Source organism: Zonotrichia leucophrys, chromosome 11 (genome assembly GCF_028769735.1).
Source record: "Zonotrichia leucophrys gambelii isolate GWCS_2022_RI chromosome 11, RI_Zleu_2.0, whole genome shotgun sequence".
NCBI classification, from domain to species: Eukaryota; Metazoa; Chordata; class Aves; order Passeriformes; family Passerellidae; genus Zonotrichia; species Zonotrichia leucophrys.
Window position 1 is genome coordinate 10,956,595 of NC_088181.1, and position 18,487 is coordinate 10,975,081.

Sequence of the window (18,487 nt, forward strand, 5' to 3'; positions counted from 1 at the left end):
CATGCTGCATTCTAACAAGGTGTCAGAAACGAAAAGATTCACAAAAGGGCATCTGAAAATATTGCTTCTGTAGATGGGACTATTTCATAATTTTTTTAAGTCCAAGGAATTCTTTCCTTCTAACTCAGTATTCAGTGAGTCAGGAACAAATTGACCAGCATGACATAACTTCCATCTTTTCTGTCAGGCTGTTGTCAAATCCAAGATGGTGTAACAAATGAATTGTTTGCTTATTCCAAAGGGATTTCCTGTGTTTCTGTTAGATGCCTTACCAAATGCACTCATCATCCACTCAGGTAACATTACACAGAATGTTCAAATTGGAATACCTGAATTAATGCTTTATGGCACAGAAAATAAAAAATACAGTGTTTGCTAGAGAAAAAACTTAACTTCTCAAGTTGAATTTCTTTTCCAGCATTCCTTGCCAAAACCCTTTTAACTAGAAGTTTGGAATGAATTTGCAGTAGAAGAACATTGAAAAAACTCCATGTAAACAAAAAACCTGCTTACAGGCAAGTAACATTCTGTGACATCCTGAAGTTATTAGGGATTTTTTTTTGTTTCACTTTTGTTCTTTTAAGTAGAAGCTTCTGTCCACAAGTATACAAAAAATAAAACAAGTCCCTTTAAACAAATGAAGTGTGTCCTTATTTTCAGTTTTTTTTCTAGGCCTTCAAAAATATATTTCCTGTAAACTAGATACAGGTCTCAAAGATGTGCAACTGACTTTGTAAAGTCTTGAACTTGTCTCTCTCATCAAAGCCACCTTTTCTTTCTTTATATGCCAAGTTTTTTGCATTCACTTCTGGGTATGTTTTCTGTTCATGCATGTTACATCACCCCCACGTGCCCTCACTGCCTTTTGTTCTAGCTTACCAATGTTTATCAGAACCAAGGGAAATCAAAGGTACAACCTTTCAGATACCAAAAGCAAAATTTGTATCCTTCTAAAGACAGATGACAGCCATAACCTCTGTATCTAATTATATTCTGCAGCTAACTGTTCCTTCTCCAAAGCACACTGGAAATATTTGCCATGTATAAAATTGAGTATGGTAATGAGAACTATTAAGTTTTTTTTTTTGCCAGAGTACCTTCTTAAATATCTCCACCTATATATTTCAGCCACTTTAGACATGGAATATATATTTAAATCCCAAATTACTAGAAATTGTATATAATTGGCATGTTGCATATTATTAGCATTCTTTCAATAGCTGAATGTTCTGTGGAATTGGAGCTTTTATAGTTTGCCTCACCACATCTCAAATCTGTAACTTTACTTAACAGCATGCAGAGGTTCCTATATAAGGTCATGCGTTAAAAATTACATTTAAGCACCATATGGAGTAAATATGTGTCCTCCCTTTGCTAACCTTAAATGATAAGCCTTAGGAAACTGTTATTTGTCAGTGCTATAAAGCAGATTGCTGCACAGTGGTTTCAATTATCTTCAAAGAGTTCTTCACAGGCAGTAATAGTTATATCAAAACCTGAAATTTATTATTCAGGTTCTATGCTGAAGTCTTCACAGTGATTATGTTCCTTTCAACAGAATGCTTTTTATGCTGACTTTTCACATTCTTTTTCATCTTTTTTATTATTTTCCCCAGAATGACCACCAAGTTAATACAGCTTGTTAATGATAGAAAAAGTCTGAACAGGTTGGTGGCGGCCCCAAGTGGCTGGGTCAGGCCTGGAGCTGGAAGGAAGGATTGTGCATTGACGAGAAGAAGTTCATGAGCCTGAGAAACAAAATGAGAGCCTCCCCTTTCAGCTGACCAGCAGCTCCAGATTCCAGGCCACAGACCTTGTCCATCCAGCTGGGTTCAATCTTTTATTAGCAGTGGTCTCAGAAAAGTGAGCAAGGCTGCTGATATGCCAGAGCACACAAGGAAAGGTGTCATTCACATTTATTAAAAACAATGGTTTATATCCCTAACAATTGCTTCACTATAGCAAGTCCATACTCTTTTTTGTTCATCAGTGGGCAATAATAGTACCTGTAGGCAGAAAGGTTGTTCTTTCCCCTTGTTCTTATATTTATTTATAGCAGCCATGATAACTTGCTTGCCTTTGAAGTCCTTATTATGAGAATCCACAGTAGTTTGGCTTAAACAAAAGTACAGATTTGAGAAGACAGTAGCTATCAGGCAAGTTTTCTAATAGTTAAAATCATTGGACTTCCTTAGTAAAACTTCTCTACATGTTAAAGGGTTATAAAAGTAGTATATGAAAAAGTTTAGTGTTTTTGTGTTATAACAAAGTTTCACATCTGTATTTTGTTTGCACATGTTTTTCCTTTTTTAATTTCAGGGTTTGTTCTAGTCTCTTGATACATGTGTGCAAAGCACTGCAGACTTGAAAAATCTCTCACACGTGTGGGCTTTGAATAGCAGATACTGCAATGCAGCCATCTATAATGGTGCTTTTTACTGTTGAGACTTTCTGCTTAAGGCAGGCTCCCTTTCAGGCCTTTACTCACTGTAGTTACATTTAGGAATCACACTTTAAAACTTTCATATTTTCATAGGAACATTATCAGTTAACCTATACACTGAACTGCTAATGTATTTTAAAAAACCCCAACAGCTACAGCAGTGATTCAAACCTGAGTCAGCAGAAATGGCTCCTTAAGTTCCAGAGATCATGGATCAAGCTGGTGGCCAGTTACACCCTCACACCAGTCTTCATTTTTATTACATTGATTCAGGTATATGATAACAGCAACAAGTCTCGTGTTTTTAGATTTAAAAAAATGTTTGTTTCTACCAATTTGCCTGTCTAATCTATTTGTAGTGGAAGTTTTGATGATTTTCACACACCCATGTTTTCACACTTCATATCATTGATTGGGCAGTTTTATTCCCAAAATCAATTTGTTTGGTTTTTGTCTTGACAATGCAAAAATAGGTTGGAAATATAATAAATTTATTCAGGCCCAGTGCTACCAGGTAGAAGAGGGACTTGGTTCTGGGAATACAAATCAAATGTTCATATGACAGAGTGGGAGGGCTTATCTTGGTATAAAAACAGATCCAGATCTAAGATGTCCTGTGCAGAACTAGGATTGGGACCATATTGATTAAGGCAGAGATTCTTAAACTGAAGCAAACATGGGTAATTAAAAAAAAAAAAAAAAAAGGGAAAAGTTGTTCACAGAAAGTCCAGCTCAAATAACAATGTTCAAAAATGTCATAGAAGTTCTGATGTGTCAGTCTGTTTTCTAAAGCCTTGTCCAAACCAGAGGGGATTCTGGTAATTTGAGTGCTCTGAATATGCAATTTCTTGAACGCACTTTCTTAAGACTTACTAGAAATCTAGTAACCAATACTCAGAACCTGAACACAGGAGCATTGTCTTCCATAAGGACAGAGAATACTTTCTGTAATATTCATTAAACATTAACTATTTCATGTTTTTGTCTTGCATATGTCCTCATCCTCCCCTTTTGATCAATGATTATAAACCCAATAGACTGATGTTGGATTCATGCCCTCTTTTTTTAAAGACTGCTAACTCTTAGATTGCTCAGTCAAGCCTCTCAAATATTTTTTAATGCAGATCAGAAAACATGCAGGACACTTATCCGAAAATATAATGCATGGAAAAATTCAGGAGAGCCTGGCTGTCTCTAGGTTATGAAGAGACAAAAAAAAAATCCACAAAGAATAAATATACCTTACTGGGTGTTTGGCTGCTTTAAAAATGCCGCAGCAAATTGATCCAAAAGATCTTCAATTAATTCTTGCAGAATTTTAGGTATAAATTCATAGCAAAAACATTTAATGTTCATTACTGCCCATGGGTAATTTGGAATCTAACAATGGTAGAAAACTTTTGGCCTTGTATGAGGGTAGAGTAGCAAATTAGGTGTAGCTGTGCAGTGCAGTAAAGTGAGGCAAACATGCATGCAGAATGTGTTCATAATAAAGCCTCTGTTAGCTGAGTCTTTTATCTATCTTTCTCTTTTTTGCTTTTGCAAAAAAATAAATGCAAAATTCTGCAGCTTCGCATGTATTTTTCCCTTTTGAATGTTTCAGATTGTTACCTTTAATGACGTTAAGGATCTAGTGGCATGATCCTGCAGTCCTTGCTAGTTTGATTTCAGTGGAAGTTCTTGATAAGAAATATGTCATCAGTTCTTTAACTGCCTTTCATGGGAGGGACCCTATTATTATGTGTGAGCATTCTTTTGTGCAGCAGTGGTGCTACATAAATAATACATCATAATGTTTGCTATTAAATTATTCACAAATTCATAAGTCTCCCCTATTCAGAATTTCCTTTATATAGTTTAAATGGGTTAAAGAAGTTGTTATCATAAATAATGTCTCAGTCTGTGCCTACAGTGAATTTAGAAAATATTTTAAATATTTTTTCATTATTTGAAAGTAATCTGTTTCGAAGAACTTCCATGCTTCGTTTTAGTATGAACACTCTTCTTCAAGTACAGCAGACAGAAACAGAAGATAACATCTAAATTTGATGTCAACTGCCATTCATTAAAAGTGAAAACTTTTAAGGAGTCTGAAAGTGAAGATGAACTTCAAATTCAGCTTAAAAAAATCTTCAGATAAAGCTGTGCTCTAAAAAGTAGTGGAGATCATTTATGTTCATCAAATTACTTGCATCCAAACCATGATACTTGACCTAAGTTACTATCTGTGAGTTAAGTTCTGAAATTATTTCCTTTATAGTCTATTTCTAGTTTGAAACCTGATAGAAGGTATGCTAGTACTCGAGAGATGCTGTGTTGGACTGAAAATACTGGGAAATTAATTGAAAAATGTCCATCAGTACATTTGTAGAATAATGTGTGTTCTATAATTTTGCCACCAGAATACTTTATGGAAGACTCTTAATCCTCAGATTTTCCAAGTCATGTATTTTTTATGATGAATGCACAGAGCCAGAACTTTAAGGGATCCATGAATGTTATATTTTGGACACTTTCATTAGCTTGCTTTCTTGGGAGTGTTGTAACTGCTATCTAGAACACTCTGTATGAGTTGTTTTATTGCACAAGTAATCCTACAGTTTTTTTGTCATTTTTAATGTTTGTATCAGCAGAGAAGGAACTGTCAGTACTGGAATACCAGAAAAACCTGGACATTTGGGTGACCAACAAGGTCATCTTAGTTCGTCTTTGTAGCTTACATTTTTGAATTTTGATATTATTAGCAGCTTTTTCATGTGTTTTGTCAGAAAACACATGGCTGTCATCCTGCTACGTACCCACGTAAAGACAGAGTTGAAATTCTTTGGGAGCTGTGTGATGCCAACAGGATTGGGCTCCCACCAATCTCTTTGCTGCAGCACCATGTGATGTCAGCCTGCTGTTAGATTTCTGCCAACCTTTAGGAAAACATTCTTTATTTTGCTGCATGTTTAAGAAGTTCTTGTGATTGAAATAACTGTAGTTACCAAATGGTGAAGCAGCCACAGTTAATCATGAGTCCACCATCAGTAAGGAAGGGAGGTGCTGGTTATCCTGAGTCCTATATCCACAAATATCCAGTCATATTTTAAAGCTGCTTTTGCAGCTTCACTGCAGTTTCTGTCTAACACTAGAGCTACATACAAGAGTTGAGTTCACATGCAGCACTCCTTGAGATGATTGTTTTAATGTGGCTGCAATCAATGTTTTTTTTCCATATTCAACTGGAGTTTGTTTGGAGATTCTTTCAGGAAAGTAGAAATCTGCCTTAAGGGACAAACTTGGCCTATGGATTATTAGACTAAACAAATTTTAAGCACAAAATTTATCTACAATTAACTGGACTGCTTGTAATGAAAAGATGGCTGAAACCACAGCCTTGTGATTTGATGCCTATGGTACACAGTGTGCAAGGTAAAGCATAAGTTCTAAATCAAATCATTTTGCAAGCAGGTATCTTCAAATTAGTTAGTAGCTCATTGTACTTTCCAAAAATATCTTTAAAGCCATCCCAGACTGCATTTGTGAAACAGATATTTGCATGTTTGTGCTTTTCATTGTGTGTTTTATTTAGTTGATTTTTTTAATGAAAAAAAGCTTATTTGCTTGCCAGTTTTTAATTGCTTTGACATTTTTACTGCATTATTACTCTGGATTTAAACCTATTAGCTGTGTTACTGAAATCAGTTAAATGTATGTAGATCTATTAGATAGTACTGCACATTCATGCTCTTGTCTGCTAGGGGCTGTGTCTTGGACATTGGTGCATTTGTGGTTGAGAACAATCAGTTGAAAAGCCTTTTGTTTATTTTGCCAGATAGAGGGCAAGTGACCCTGAGAAGTTTGGTGGTGATACATATTTTGCTTGCTTGGTTTTCAGTTCTGAGTGTGAATGGGTAAAAGTTTTCGAGCCACTAATCCAGTAAATACAATAGTCAGGACTCCTTAAGAGTAGTCTCAGTATTGAATCCATGTCCTGCTCATATGGAAGCAAAGACAAGATGCAAGGGATGTGGTTTAATTAGACCTCAATTTTATTAGCTTAGCCATCTGGGATTTACTGGCATAAATTTGTACAGTGGAGGTCAAGATCCTTTCTTTAATCATTTCCTTCTGGTCTAAGTTGCTATCAGTGCCCCATTCCCACACAGCTGGTCCCCAGCCTGTTATTGGGACTCCACTCTGTGTGCTTTTAATCCAAATGATAAGAGGTCTGGAAGAGAGATTGTCTCTTTGGTGTAGTTCAGGCATTAACCCCAAAGATAATCCTTCGCTTTTTTAAGAGTCACTTTCTCCTAACTTCGTTTTCCATTTCAGACTTTTAAAGCCAGCACGAAGATGAGGTTTAAAGGAAGGATAGAGTTCATGTTACTGATTTCTGCAGTTGTGGTAGAAGGCATAGAGCTAGGATCAGTTTGCCCATTAATTCATGTTATTGCCTCCAAAGGGATATTAGTTCCTTTTCTTTTTCTGACTTCTGTTAAGTTCTACTTCTGTGTGTCCAGGTTCTGTGGCAATTTTTTTTCCCCACTTTTTGGGCACTAAAGAAAATATTGCTTGAGCTATCTCAGTACAAGTTTAGCCTTATACTTTACTTTGAGGGAAGTATTTGTTTTAGTGAAAAATACTACTTAATTTATATTATTTCTGTATACAACCCCTATTTTTAAGTAATATCCAAATACCTGGGCAGATGTTCAGGGAGAATATACCTACCTGAGAGGGAGAAGCCTGTGTAGATCATCATTTTCTATTCTACTGGTTTGTGACTTCATTTCTAGAGGAATGATCCTTCCCAACAGTCTTGCTCAATTAACTGTGCCTTACCCATGAATTCTGAGAAGATCTCATGGTTCAACAGGAAGCTGTTTTTCACCTACCTGAATGCAATGGACATTTCTTAGGCATATTTTATTCAAATAAATAAAGAAATTGTGATAAATGTAATGCACTAATAAGTAATTAATTGCACCTGCTTTCTCTAGCTCTTAAAATTGCAAGGATTAAAATGATCCAAATAAAAAGTAATTTTTCACTTCTGAATTTGAATAATTTGCTCCATAATATTAATATCTAAAATTTGTTTGAATCAAATGCCGTTTCATTCACTGTTGAAAAAATAGTTAATGTTGACTGTCAGAAGCTATGGAGTTTACATCTGTACATCATAAATTTCACTATCATCTGCTCCTTTTTCTACTTAAAAAGAAAAAAAAAAGTCCCCTGCTTAAAAAAGAAAGGAAAAAAAAAGGGCCTTTGAAGGCATCAGACCCTTTTGTTTGATGTGTGGAACAAGATTAATAAAAACGTGCCACTACATTAGCTTTTAAATAGCTAGCATGAGACAGTGCTGCTGTCTATACTTACCACAACTTTAATTTATGTAGATAACATGTTTAAGACACATGATAGTTTTAGCTTTGAGTTAGGCCTGTTTCTTGGGGAAGATCTCAGATTTGTGACTGTGTTTATCTTTTTTGCAAGGACAATTAACTGGGTAATGCCAAAACACAATAGCATTTGATATTTTGAAGAATAAAAGGAAAATATTTCACGTATCCAGCTGGTTTACAGATGTGTAAGCTTTGTAGTCCATTTTCTTGCTCCAGCGTGGCATTGTGACCGTCTGTCCAATACATCTAAAATTGATAAATATTGGAAGAGAAAATGCTTTTTCAAATGTTAAGGATTTTTTTTTATTTATAGTAATTTATATTAATACAAATCATCATCAAATTTTGCTTTTGTAATCTTGGAATTGTAAGAATATCTACATAAATATTAAATTATTTTCATGTAGTTGACACACCTGCAGCATGTTTGAGTCCAGGCCATCAGGTGTTACAAGTTGCTAAGACCTTTTTATTAGCAGAATTTGATATGTTTAAACTATAAGAGAGAATTAATAAAAATTATATTCTGCTGGCACCAAATACTTCAGATGATAGAAAAGAAAATGGAGAACAAATAATCTCTTTAAGTGTAGGATGGAAGTTTTTTCTGTCATGTCCTGTTTTATACAATAATCAAAGATGTTGATGTATTATTTAAAGCTGCTGTATCTTAATGTTTATCTACCTACATTCTGTAATCTCAATTATAGAAGAAGAAATTAATTTGGGCATTACACACTAAATCTGCCACATTTTTGGAATTGAAAAAACTATTGTAGAAAGCTGATTTGCAAAATGAGTTCAACTTTTCAAAAGCTCATGATATATTTATTTTTAAATTTGAAGCCTAAACGTTTGGGACAGTGTGGAAATTATCAAGGTTGAAACAACTGGTTGAGAAAAGCAGTTCTCTCTTAGCAATAGAATGGAAATTTCTCCAGTTTCAAGAGATATTTGGAATTTGGTCAGTATATTTCTTTACTCTCATCACATAAGCCAGTGTAAATGGAAAAAAAATATGCACAGTTCTTGATTTTCAGTCAATACTGAGTGCATGAAAATGAACCACTTCTCTCAAGCTGCTCCAAATGGAGGAAGGATTTTTAGTCTTAAGTTTTGGGCTTTTTTTAGAAGAGTCTAGGAGGCTATCCCAGGCAGATTGTGAAGAATGAACTGGGCTCTCTGGCCACTGAGAGAGACTTCTGATGATTCAAAGAGAGAGCTTTGACTTAAATATACAGATTTACCAAAAAAAAGGGATACCAGACCACCCTCGTTTTATCAGTCTTTCATAAATTTAGGGAGATTTGGCTTTTTTGTTCTCAGTGATTCAGTTTGAACTTGTGTTCTTAAGTTCATGGAAATTATTTTAAAAGGCTACTGTAAGTAATGATTTTCTTTATAAAAACAACAGTTTTATGAAAATATCATTGAATGTGAAATTACAGCTCTTGCCTCCTTTTTCCCATATGTGTTTGGAGAACTTCATGTGCATATGGAGGTGGTATGATTGGCAGCCTGGAAATGGGAGAGTTCCTGTGAGTAGGGGAATCCGAACTGCAGTAGAGCTCTGTAAAATGTCCTAGCCTTGTGAGCTGGAACCACCAGGAATCCCTGTAACCTCTTACTGCTCTTACCCTACATCACACTTGTGCCATTAGATTTTTGTTCCGTTCCTTTTTCCCCCATGTTTCATTTCTACCTTTTGCTGTGCTTTGCCTTCTTCCCCTCTTTGGTGCAATACCTGCATCCTTTCTGCCAAAGCAGCTCTTCTGTCAGCAGCTCAAATCTAGTTGCTATGGTGAGCTATGTAAATTCCAGGGGAGACAGGTTTCACATGGCTTTTTGGGTTCTTAAATAGAAAGCAATAAGTAAACTGTTCCATTTTAAATCATATGCAACTTTTTGGTAATTTACAACAAACATCGAGTGCTTTTGCCTCCTTCTTGGCAGCATCTGAATGGAAACATGGGCTTAGGACTCAAACTGCTATTTGAAGACATTGCTCTTAATATTCACAGTGAAAGGTGCATTTTGGAGAAGGATGAGTGTTTTCTGTGGCTCTTTTTTGTTATAAGAGAATGGACCCAATGGTTTTCCAATTTCAAATAATATGAATCTTTGAGACATGTTTACTAAATATGAATAACTGTAAAATCCAAAATTTCTAGTTTAGATGGCACATTACATACTTCCCCATTATAACTACTTTGTAGGAAGTAGTATATTGAAAAAACTGAAGCTAACTTTATTCTATCCGCAATCATTAAGCACTATCTGTACCCACAAATGTATTTAGCATAGATTTTCATGGACTCATTTTATTAAACAGAAGATTGGCTTCTGTGCTCTGTTGTTTCAACTTTGAATATTATTTACATTGAAATTCTTAATGAATGAGGCTTTATTAAAGCATTTGTGGAATGTAGCTGCTGTAGTGTTAACTAATACTCTGAAAATAGAGGTTCTATCAGCATTCTTCATTTAATATTAAAATTGGATAAATGTGCCTTAATGTCATCCATTGAAATAAATGAAAATATAAAAGAAATCAGAAGTGCCTTTTTAAAGTACTACTAGCAGGAAAAGAGAACTGAATGTATTAGGATTATGAACAATTATATATCTACAATTAAGGGTTAACAGAGCTGTGGCAAGCTCTGTGATTACCATAACTGTGGTCAACATTCATTTCTGCTTGCTGCTGCGGTGTTTTTTGGTCAGCATGTCTAACCACCATAACCACAGCAAAATCTTTTAATTGCTGAACAGATGTATTTCTTGGTTGTTTTCATCAGGACTGAACTGAGGGTTTAATGTTGATGAGAGCACCAGGAGTGCCACCTTCCCCCAGCCATGCCTTCAGTTACTTGGATCAAGAGTGTCTCCTGTTGACCACACTGGGAATATATACACTAAATACTGCCAGGGAGACAGACCACTGCTGGAATATGCTGTGTTGTAACATTCTACTAGGTGTAATTAATTTTATTTTTTTCTGGATATTCCTTTCTTTTCATAGAGCCTAAAGAACTTAAAGACCAACCATGATGCTTAGGAAAAGGTGATGAACTGAATGAACAGCTTAAAGAGGGAGAGTTAAAATAGTTCCATCTTCAAAACAAATTGCAGTCAGTAGCTATTTCCAACAGAGGGACAGAGGAGGTGAGGCTGTGGGCAAGAGCTAGAATATTTTACTTTAGCTAGTGCATACAGATAAGGGCAAAACAAATGTTGGGGTAGATTTCAATGGTGGAGATGTGAATAGACCTTTCTAACAAATTTAGAGGAGTGACCTGGTACTATATATATATTTATCCTATTCAAAATAAAAACTTCTGACCAAAATGCTGTTTGTATTTCATAGAGCTGTGACCCACACCTGATCCAAACCACCAGTGTTTGGACTATATTTGAAGTTAAAACATAAGACATCATGTGAATTCTGATACTAAAGAAGTTGTTTATTAGTAGAAAAAACCCATAATACTTGTTTATTGATCATGTATTGCTAGTTTCTAGCAATACTTTGTACCTGATTTAATTAGAGTACCGTGTTACATCTTACACAGCAGTTCAAATCAGTCACTTCTATTTCTATGTCTTGTGACTCTGAGAGACTTCTCTCATCACTAACAAGTTGTCCAGATACAGGGCTAAACATCACATGGGGAATGGTTTCTTCCCCATTTTCTTCAATCTATAAGGAATAAAAATGTGAAAATCTACCTGATTTTTTCTTGCATTTTGTAGCAACTTATATTTAGTTTTACCACCTGCTTTACCTGTTGTAAATAAATGTATTTTACATGACTCAAGTTTACCTCACAGATATTTTTGCCAAACATTTTAAATGTTGTAATGCATGGAGGGTAGATATTCTCTATTTAAGTATCTCATGTCCTTAAACCAGGTCCTGCTGTAGTGAGTGTTTTGGAAGCAAGGGTGTGTTGTTTCTATAATGTCACTAAAAATATTTTCTATGCAAAAGCCATGCCCTAGCTAATACTGATATTCCCTTACAAGAAGGAAATTTAAAAATAGAACACTCCAGGTTTTTATATTCTTTTACATAAGACAGAATGTGATTAGATTGTTGATCAACTGCAACATGCTACTCTCAGCTTCATCTAAACAACATGGAAAAGACTTAGGGCTAATGTAAATAAATCCATGTGGATTTATCTTATAAAGCTTCTGAGAGACAGTTGTATTAAAAGAACAAATAATAGCCTGACATGGCCTAAAATTATTTGCTATTTCTGTTCACACATTCATTGTAATTTCATTTTGTGCTGTGCATTACTTGAAACTTCTCTCTTCATTTTAATTACAGGAAAGAATAAACAATCCAGAAAAAGAGAATGAACTCTTGAACAAAAACTATGATAAGCTGCATAAGGTAAGTTAGGATTTCTGCATACAGAGAATGTGCTTCTGGTCCTTTTTAAATAGATCTTAATATACTGTGTGCTGTAATGTGTGTATATATATTTTGTGCTTTTGCACATGCGTAACTCTGTTCAGGCTGCTGTTCATCATATGACTGAATATGGAAACTCTCAGGTGCTCTGCTGTATTTCATCAGCTCTGTTAAAAAACTTAACAGCTTAAAACTTTTTTTTTTTTTTACTTAGGAGGTGCAACAGTTGTATAATCACAAAATTTAGAGTTTTGTATGGAGAAGTTGGTCACTTGTCTCTCACTTTAGTTAACTGCTGGAGATTTCTCCAAAATTTGATCATGTCATAAATATTTCTGATGATGTTTTTGTTTATTCTCAATCATTTATTCAGAGAAATAATTCTTACTAATAAATCAAATTAACAATCTTGGCTTGAAATTTTCTGTTCTACTTACAAACATAATGGGATGATAAAAAGATATTTAACAAGAGAAATTGAAAATAAGCTTACATTATTGCAAATAATCTATACTATGGTGTTTCTTTCACTAAAATTATCTGTCTTTTCATATACTCTCATTTAAACCTTGATTCATCTTTCATCATTCCATGTTATTGCACAGATATCAATAAATTAGAAAGGGAAGGATTCTAAAGCCACCATTTAATGGTCAGCTTTTTTGGTTTCCTCTTTGAACAATGCAACTTTACTAGACCTTCCCTGGGCTAGCAGTAGATAGGCCAGTGTCCACAGGTGCCACTTAATTAATAATTCTTTTTCAACTTTTAAGTGGAGGCAAAGGTGCATAAACCCATTCTTTGCTAAAGTTATTTCTGGGACATTTATTTGACGTTGATGGGGATTTTGCCAAAGCCAAGACTGCAGAACTGGATCTGAAAAATTTGCAAAGACCAAGTATGAATTTGTCAGTTGACTCTTATTATTTAGTCAGTATTCAAGAAAACAGTTCGTTTGTATAAAAGGTTTGGAGGAATTGTTTTCATATGATCTTGTAATGCAAATCTAGCAATGCTTAAACTCCCTCCAAAGGAAATGGTGCCAGATGTGGTTGACCATTATAGTTACACAGATGGCTTCAACGCCAGTGAAATACAGTAAATATGAAAGAAATTCCACATGAATTCAAGTAAACGTAATCTTAAAATTTGAAAGAAGAAAGCAACACACGTGGACTCAATTCAAACTGACATAAACATTAGCATTATATGGGTTCAGATACAACCTGTCTTCTAAATATTCTTCATTAAAACATCTAAATTCTTAACTACCATAATAATAATGCTTAATGATTTTTCTGCCAGCACAGTCTTCTAAAAAACTGAACTAACACCTGGCTGCATCCTTATGTGAAGTAATTTTACCTAAAGCTGATGAACTCACATATAACTGGGTGTTGTGGTCATTCAAACTTGAAAACATTTTCAGAAGTGTGGAAACTGACAGTATTTCTTTTCTTTTGAAGAGAGTTATGCTTTCCTTATGGAAGCCAGTTAAACTCTAAGCAGTTAGAGGACACACTGTCTCTTCTGTACCTTTGCAATACTGTGGGGTGGTAGTGGATTCATTGCATTATATTTCCTGTAGATTACCAGCAAAATTATAGGAGAGTGATGCAGGTATTACTGCAGGACTTATAGGCTCTTCTTTAGTTCATGCATGCTTTGAAAACAGTCACACTATGAAATGCCTAGATAACTCTATACATAGGTTAGATATATTATGAGAAAAAGACAGTGCAGGGATTTACAATGTTTTAATGAATAATACATATAAGATTATAAACCCTATATACTTTATGTCTTACAATTCTTGCTATAATATTTTACTTCTTTAATCTTAAAGTCATTCTTCAAATATATGAGATATAAATGCACTCACAGGAACTCAGATGTATCAGCATGTAGAGTCTGTGAACCTATGTGGGCTGTCCTCATGTGTCCTATGTGTTCTGCAGCATCTCTTCCTCCTCTCTTTGTGGTCAAGGCTTGTTACACAGATCTCTTCTAGAGATAGGTGGATAAAAAAAATAGCGATCAGAAGATTTCTAATACATTGGTGTATGTAAAATACAAATTTTTTTGGCTGATGAGCTTCACCAAAGAGTTGAGGAACTGACTTTTTTTGTTTACAAAATCTTACAATTACTATTTTTCATGGAGTACAAAAGTGAATAAACTGGTTTGTGCCTGGTGAAGATCGACTTTTTTTCAGTAAATAAGAATGCAAATATAGTAATATAAAGACTATACCACTGTGTCTAATTTATATGAAAACTCATTGCATAGCTTTGTCTTTTTGCCTACTGAGAATTACACTATAAATTATATAATTAACTTAATTTAGTTTTAATCTGAGTAACGCTTTTTGTTGTGGTTTCAGCAGTTCTAGTTCTGTGTCCATGCAATCCTTATTGCACATAGATTGGTAATTTACAAGTAAATAATGTGTTACAGGCAAAGAAGTTATTCTAATTTCTTGGCCCACCTCTGTTTTTTTTCTTTAAAGTAGGAGAACGATTACTTTAAATGTGCTTCTTAATCAGTATCAGAATTGTTGTTTTATAGTATGAGAAAACTGTTGTCACTTTGTGGTCAACATTTTTCTTTGAACAGGCAACTGACTTTATGCTCTGCATGTTTCACAGATTTAAAAGAAATCAGGTGGATGATCCCAGTTCTCTACACTAAGAGGTTTTGTATGCGGAAAGAATGGTTTTGTTAGTTGTCAGTTGCTGAGGTTTGGACTTGTGGATTATTCTGGGATATGCATCTGAATTCCTTTTCTAGTCCCACAAATGTTGCATGCTGCCAACTTTTTGACTTTGGAGCTCTAAATTAAGGCCAGTTCCTTTGCTCATCCCACAAACTCTTTCATGTTGTTTAACCGCAGCCTGGGAAAGGCGCCTTGGTTTCAACAGCAGCAGACCAGCATGTGTTTACTTAATTCCTAAGACATGATGACAGTGGTCTCTGTGCCACTAAAAGCTTTTTTCTTTATTATTTTCTGTTGAAGCTGATTTCTAAAAGTTTTTCACATGCCATATGTTTTATTACAGTGTCTTCTGTATGACCCATGAACAGCAATGGAAATCAAAGGAACAGCAAATGAAACTGCAAATTGCTAAACTAGAGATGGCTATCAAATCTGATTTAGCAGACAAAAATGCAATCCTTGACAAGATCAAAGTAGAAAGAGGTATTTTTCTGAAAAAAACCTAATATTTTCTCAAGATGTGAGGTCATACCTATGTTGAAGTTCAGGAATATTGCCCAGAAAAGTGTCGTTTCTATTGCTGGTGATTTCAAAGCTGCCTTTTAAGTGAACATTTGTACAATATGCTAAGGTTATGACTCGCTATTAAGTACAAAAATTCACCAAATACAGATTATATGCTGAATGAGGCTCATATTTTTTCAGCTGCATTTATTCTTCTTCTGTTGGGTTAATACTTGCTCTTTATGCAGTGTTTCTTCTCTCCTCTACATTGAAAGCTCTTACAGAAAAGAGGCCCATCTGACAGTTTCCCTCAAATTAAAAGGCACTATTCTATTTACTGTACAAAGTTACACAAAGTCTGTACAGGCCTTTGGAAATGTTTAATTGTCTTTCAACTTCATTAATTCAGAAATTTTTAATATTTTCAGTATACACTGATTTACAATAATACTTTTTTCTTTTAATCTACTGAAGAGATTATTTCATATGTGTCTTTCCCATGCTATAGGGCAACTTCTCAGTGAATATTTAAGACTTTGCAATCTCTTTTTGTATCTCAACACTGTGTTATATATTGAGGCAATATATAAAGTTTACAAAAGAAGAGCATGGACCATAAGTAACCTAAATATTTTTAGATTTGATTATTCAAATGTGTATTTTTAAAAAAAGTGTTTCTGTGAACAATTTAATGGAATGAACTTGTTGTGAATAATTCTTATGAGTATGGCTTCAGTTCATCATGTGCTTGCTATTAAGATTCTGAGTAGCTTTATTGACATCTAATACTAAATTGAACATTTAAACAATTTTTTGACCACATCAAGTGTTAGCAAAATTGGCTTTAAGTGATGCTAATATAAATAAAGATACCTTAAGCTACATTAATATGAAGTTACAACATATTGGCAGTTGTTACTGATAGCTTGATTATATAATGCTAAATTTAAAATAATATTTAGAGCATGAAAATATCAGGGGCTGTACTATTATTTGGTTAAGCTGAATTTGGAAAATTAGGCAACACTTTCCATGCTCTGTCCTTCTATGTTTAACTGCAATCTTTTAAGTGAATGCCTAATGTTTAAGTGGCAATCTTTGCCTTCCCCAGATTGGCACTTCATAGCTTCTTGTACCCCTGACTGCGTCACCAGGGTACTACACTTTTAATTGTTATTAAGTTGCTGCAGCTTGCATAGATATTCTAGTACCCTTCAAGCCCTGTGTATCTAGGATTTGATTACAGCTTTTTATCATTACTACTGCAGAAGTATTCACAGAATGATTCAGGTTGGAAGGGATAACAGGGGCATCATCTCACAGAATTGTAGAACACAGTGAGGAGTTGGAAGGCACCCACAAGGATCACCAAAGTCCAAATTCTGGCCCTGCACATTTTGCTCTTGTTTGGATGGAGTTTGTTTTGCCTTCCCTCTAAAAATTACCACTATATGGCAGAGGGAAATAATGAATAAATGGAATGACTTTGGCATATAGCTAAATAGGTATTGTGAACAAAAGGTTTGGCCAATTAAAGGAATACTATCAAAGGTTTTGGCAAAAGCAGGGTTTAATATGAATTTGTGAAAACATGGCTTTACTGAGTTTGTTGGCAAGGCTCACTTACTACACAGACTTAAAGCATACGAAGGAAGATTGAATTAGAAACAATTTGGAATGATTTGTATTAAATTCAGGAATGCAAAGGGGGTATGTGTGCCAAGATATGGATGCAAAGATAAGGGTGCAAAAAAGTTTAGCAGTACTTAATCACTGAGTATTTTAACATTTACCAAGCAATCTCATAGGGTTCAATAGAGTTATAACAGTGACCTGGATGTAGGTACAAGATAGTAACATTCATACCATAATCCCTTCCCATACACAGATAAAGTGATGTGTGACCCATTTCCATGTGTGTACAGGTACCCATCAACCTAAGAGATACCTACCATGGATTCAGTGAATAAATCACGTCAAATCCCTTTGTGCTTCCCACCAGGCAGGGTTTAGACCTCAAAGACTCTGGAAATGTGTGGATGGGGATCAGCCCAGGCTTTGCTGGCTGCCATGGTCCTTCCAGGGTGGCAGATGTGAGGGTGGGCGAGCCTGGGAGGTGCCCATGCAGAGGGAGGTGCTGGCACTGAAGGTGCTGGCTCTGCTGCAGTTCTCCAGGAGAGCACAGCAGGACCTCACATCTCTGGGGTTTTACATGATTGACTTCACTGAGTTTCCATCCTGGACACTACCCTGCAATTGTAAAGAATTGTACTCAAAGGAAACCAAGGGAGTAAGATTAACTCCAATTAACTTCTGTACTGAAGATATTTTACCTTAGAGAATGTTTGTATTATGTGACAAGGCTGATTCTTTTTTAAATTATATTAGTTTGCTTTTAAAATTGAAGATATTGTATAATTTATTTGTAAAAATTGCTAACTGAATAAGATAGTAGTGGAGCAGGTTTTCTTGTTTTGTTTTTTTTTTTAAACTGAGTCTTGTAGAACTGAATGAGCTGAAATATAAATGAATCTGGAAATCTAAGAGGCTGAATATATGTTGACAGGTAGCAAGTGATTATAATAGTTATGTTTTCACAAATATACATCATTAGAGAATTTCTTTTTACTGTATCAATTATTTGTTACTGCAGTTGACAACTTCTCATTGTTTCCTGTGCTGCATAAGCAATGCCATTGTTTAAAGACTTTGCGTATTGGCTGTAACTCTTCAAGTTTAGAACTTTAGTAAGTTTTACCATTCAAGGGGTGTTATAAAGACTGTAAGTTTATCTTTTTATGTAGCATATGGGACAGGAGGTTAAACAAGAAAGGCTAGAAGATGATAAGGTGGAGATGGCTGAAGAAATTTAACAGGAGACAGAAAAGCTCTCACATCTGTCAGAGGAGCAGTTAGCTGACCAAACATCAATTACTTCTGGAAATGAGAGAGAAATAACTGAAGGATTGGAACCAGAAGGTAGAATTCATCTTTATGAATAAGTAACT

General features: G+C 35.0%; 1 long non-coding RNA gene across 4 annotated transcripts in view; it reads left to right on the top strand.

Moving 5' to 3' along the window:
- The window catches only part of LOC135452722 (uncharacterized), a 47,035-nt gene that overhangs the window by 5,624 nt on the left and 22,924 nt on the right, over positions 1–18,487 (top strand). For 3 of the 4 annotated variants that reach the window (XR_010441683.1, XR_010441681.1, XR_010441684.1), the window contains exons 5-9: positions 419–515; positions 10,635–10,814; positions 12,173–12,238; positions 15,319–15,458; positions 18,284–18,458. This is a non-coding gene — a long non-coding RNA (uncharacterized LOC135452722). The remainder of the gene's footprint in view (positions 1–418; positions 516–10,634; positions 10,815–12,172; positions 12,239–15,318; positions 15,459–18,283; positions 18,459–18,487) is intronic. The other variant, XR_010441682.1, reaches the window with a different exon arrangement.